This window comes from Primulina tabacum, chromosome 13 (assembly GCF_025594145.1).
Source record: "Primulina tabacum isolate GXHZ01 chromosome 13, ASM2559414v2, whole genome shotgun sequence".
Taxonomy (NCBI): Eukaryota; Viridiplantae; Streptophyta; class Magnoliopsida; order Lamiales; family Gesneriaceae; genus Primulina; species Primulina tabacum.
In genome coordinates this window covers 12,654,181-12,658,947 of record NC_134562.1, presented here as the reverse complement: position 1 = coordinate 12,658,947, position 4,767 = coordinate 12,654,181, and the positions used below count along the sequence as shown (strand labels likewise).

The 4,767-nt window shown below is 27.9% G+C and overlaps 1 non-coding gene across 1 annotated transcript; it reads right to left on the bottom strand.

Annotated features, from left to right (window-relative positions):
• Nucleotides 1-883: 883 nt before the first annotated feature.
• Nucleotides 884-994, bottom strand: LOC142523533 (small nucleolar RNA R71). The gene has a single exon (XR_012814723.1). It is a non-coding gene; the product is annotated as a small nucleolar RNA R71 (small nucleolar RNA).
• Nucleotides 995-4,767: the final 3,773 nt, after the last annotated feature.

Sequence of the window (4,767 nt, the reverse complement as noted above, 5' to 3'; positions counted from 1 at the left end):
ATTTCATTTAGGCAATAGCGTGGCCCTGCCAGTTGTTCTAAATGAAATATAATGATTTAATTTAACATTTACTTTATGCAATTATTTATTTATATAGTTATAATTATAATCATAGGTACCATATATAAAATATCGGTTAATTCGGTATTTTCTATAGTGGGAACTATATTATATTATGTGTGTGTTTAATTTTCTTGGAACCATTATTTATGGTGGTTTCTTTTGTTTTACTTTTAGTTAAACAATATTACATAAACCAAGAATAAATCCTCAAGCCTTGACAAATTTTATAATTTGTAAACTTCATTCTTGCATTTGGTAATCTATAAATTAATAAATTTAAACTCAAAATAACCTCTCTGAGGATCGATCTCGTACTTACGAAATATATTACTTGCAGACAACCTACACTTGGGTGAATTATTATTTAAATAGTAGCAAGTTTTTGGCGCCGTTGCCGGGAGGTATAAATTAAGTTTATATTTGTTAATTATGTTTTATTTATAAGTATTGTGTTGTTTTTTTTTTTGTATGAGTATTTGGAGTCGAAAAAATAGTGGTAGACTTATTCGAGTATCTGAAAATAATTTTTTCCTCCTGATGCATCTAATTTCAACTTCAAACCTCAAATTATTCAACTTTTACCAAATTTTCATGGCTTAGATTCTGAAAATCCATATTTACATCTAAGAGAATTTGAGGAAAGTTTGTAACACTTATAATGATCAAAATTGTAGCATGGATATAGTTCGATTAAAGCTTTTCCCTTTTTCTTTAAAAGATAAAGCTAAAACATGGCTACAAAATTTAAGATCAAGTTCAATAATATCATGGGAAGAAATGCAACAACAATTTCTCAAAAAGTTTTCCCTTCCCATAGAACAAACTCTTTTAAAAGACAAATTACAAATTTTTCTCAAAAACAAGGAGAAACGTTTTATCAATGTTGGGATAGATATGAAGAATTACTTAATACATGCCCACATCATGGTTTTGAAACATGGAGAATAGTTTCTCACTTTTATGAAGGTTTAATACCTAAAGATAGGCAAATAATGATAGAATTCATGTGTAATGGAACTTTTGAAGATAAAAACCCAAATGAAGCTATGGAATATTTGGATTCATTAGCAAAAAATGCTCAAAATTGGGATAATATAGGCACAATAGAACCACCAACAACTAAAAACAATAATTCAACAAATGGGGGTGGTATCTATAATCTTAAAGATGATATAGATATTAAAGCTAAACTTGCATCTTTAGCAAGAAAAATTGAGTCATTAGAAATGAAAAAGACTGGTCAATTAAAAAGTATTCAAGAAATTGTTTGTCATATATGTGATACACATGATCATGCTACAAAAGATTGTCCAACATTACCTTCATTTAAAGAATGTCTCCACGAATAAGCAAATTATGTTAACAATTATAAAAAATCAATACTAGATCCTTTTTCACCATCATATAATCCCGGATGGAAAAATCATCATAATTTTAGTTGGAGGAATGATAATAATGCACAACCGTCACAACAATATTTTCAAAATAACCAAAATCATCAAGGTTATATTCCTTATGTTACACCTCCAAGAAAAAACTTTGAAGATGTAATTCATGCATTTATCCAAAAGCAAGAGTCTATCAATATTCAAAACAGTCAATCTATGAGTGATTTGAAAGAAACTCTTGCAAAATTTGCATCTGCACTTAATATTCATGAAAAAGGAAAATTTCCATCTCCACCTCAACCTAATCCTAAAAATCAAAATCAAGAATTAAAAAATGAAAAAATTGATCAAATAAAATCTGTTATTACCCTTAGAAGTGGTAAAATAGTTAATGATCCATATAGTAATGAAAACAAGGATCATTTAAAATCAAAGAGTAAGGATGATAATCCTGATACTTTTGAGAATGATGATATCTTAAATTTTAAGAATAATATGGTGAATGATAAATCATCTGAAATAGTAAATAAGTCAAATAAATCTCCACCATTTCCTCATGCATTAACAAATCATAAAAAACAAAAAAGTGATTCTGATATCTATGAAGTTTTTAAACAAGTGAAGATAAATATTACATTATTAGATGCTATTAAACAAGTACCTTCTTATGCAAAATTTTTAAAAGACTTATGTACTGTAAAGAGAAAATTGCATGTGAAGAAAAAAGTATTCTTGGCTGAACAAGTAAGTTCTATTCTTCAAAATAATTCTAGTTTAAAATATAAAGATCCTGGTTGTCCAACAATTTCATGTATTATTGGAGAAAATAAAATTAAAAAAGCTTTGTTGGATTTGGGAGCAAGTGTGAATTTACTTCCTTATTCAGTTTATGAAAAACTTAATTTAGGAGAATTAAAACCCACTTCTGTTACTCTCTTACTGGCGGATAGTTCAATCAAAATACCTAGAGGTATTGTAGAAGATGTGTTGGTTCAAGTTGATAAATTCATATATCCTGTAGATTTTATTGTTTTGGATACACAACCAATAGAAGTACATAATGAAATTCCAGTAATATTGGGACGACCATTTCTAGCAACTTCAAATGCTTTAATTAATTGTCGAAATGGAATAATGAAATTGTCTTTTGGAAATATGACTCTAGAACTTAATGTGTTCAATTTATGTAAACAACCAAGTATTAATGAAAATGAATATGATAATGAAATTGAAACAATTGTGGAAGAAAATATACAAGAAGAAAACTTAAATCAACAATCTGAAGTTTTTTCAATAGAAAGTTTTGAGTCTAAAAATAGTTTTAAAGAAGATGATAATACAAAACTTGAATTAAAAGTTTTACCATTAAAATTAAAATATGTATTTCTTGGTGAAAATAAAACATTTTCTGTTGTAATTTCTTCCACTCTTTTGCCAAATCAAGAAGAAGATTTGATTAAATTACTTAAAAAATATAAAAATGCAATTGGATGGACTTTGAAAGATATAAAAGGTATGAATCCTTTAATTTGTACACATAAAATTCATTTGGAAGAAAATGCTAAAACATATCAACAACCACAAAGAAGGTTAAATCCACATATGAAGGAGTTGTTAAGAATGAAGTATTAAAATTATTAGACGCTGGAATTATCTATCCAATTTCAGATAGTAAATGGATAAGTCCAACACAAGTAGTACCTAAAAAGTCCGGCATCACTGTTATAAAAAATGAAAAGGGAGAGTTATTACAAGCTAGGCTTCCATCTAGTTGGCGTATGTGTATCATTATAGAAAATTAAATGATGCAACCAGAAAAGATCATTTCCCACTACCATTTTTAGATCAAATTCTAGAAAAAGTAGCAGGAAATTCTTATTACTGTTTTCTTGATGGGTATTCGGGGTATTATCAAATACCTATATCATTAGAAGATCAAGAAAAAACTACTTTTACTTGTCCTTTCGGAACTTTTGCATTTAAAAGAATGCCATTTGGTTTATGTAATGCTCCGGCTACTTTTCGAAGATGCATGTTAAGTATTTTCAGTGATATGATTGAAGAATATGTAGAAGTTTTTATGGATGATATAACTGTTTTTGGAAACTCATTTGAAAATTGTCTTAAAAATCTAGAAGAAGTATTAAAAAGATGTGAAGAAAAAATCTTGTTGTAAATTAGAAAAAATGTCATTATATGGTTAAATCTGGTATTGTTTTAGGACATGTGATATCTGAAAAAGGAATTGAAGTTGATAAAGCCAAAGTTGATGTTATTGCTAATTTAACATCACCAAAAACGGTCAAAGAAGTTCGATCATTCTTGGGTCATGCAAGATTTTATAGAAGGTTTATAAAAAATTTCAGCATAATATCTAAACCAATTTCAAATCTTTTAACAAAAGATACACAATTTGAATGGACTCAGAAATGTGTAAATGCTTTTAAAAAAATTATTAATCTTTTAGTTACATCACCTATTTTACAATCTCCAGATTGGTCTTTACCATTAGAATTAATGTGTGATGCAAGTGATTATGCTATAGGAGCTGTGTTAGGACAAAGAAAAGAAGGAAAACCTTATGCAATCTATTATGCTAGTAGAACCTTAAATAGTGCCCAAATAAATTATTCAACTACTGAAAAAGAATTACTTTCAGTAGTATTTGCATTAGATAAGTTTCGATCTTATTTAATTGGTTCTACTACTATTGTTTACACCGATCATTCTGCCATAAAATATTTATCAAATAAACAAGATGCTAAGCCAAGATTAATACGGTGGATTTTATTATTACAAGAATTTGATATTATAATTAAAGATAAAAAAGGAAAAGAAAATGTTGTAGCCGATCATTTATCTAGAATAATGACTGAATCATCTCATAATGAAATACCAATAAATGAAAATTTTCCAGATGATCAGTTGTTTTATGCTACTATTATGCCCTAGTTTGCTAACATTGTAAATTTTCTTGTGACAAATAAAATGCCTTCTCATTGGAATTCACAGGATAAGAATAAATTTTTGATAGAGGTTAAAAAATTTTATTGGGATGATCCTTACTTATTTAAGTATTGTCCTGACCAAATTTTTCGACGATGCATACCCGACAATGAAGTAAGTAATGTTATTAAATTTTGTCATTCTGAAGCATGTGGAGGTCATTTTTCATCCAATAAAACAGCTACAAAAATCTTACAATATGGATTTTATTGGCCGTCTTTATTCAAAGATACGCATTTATTTTGCAAATCTTGTGAAAACTGTCAGAAGATGGGATCAATTTCAAAACGAAACATGATGCCTTAAAATC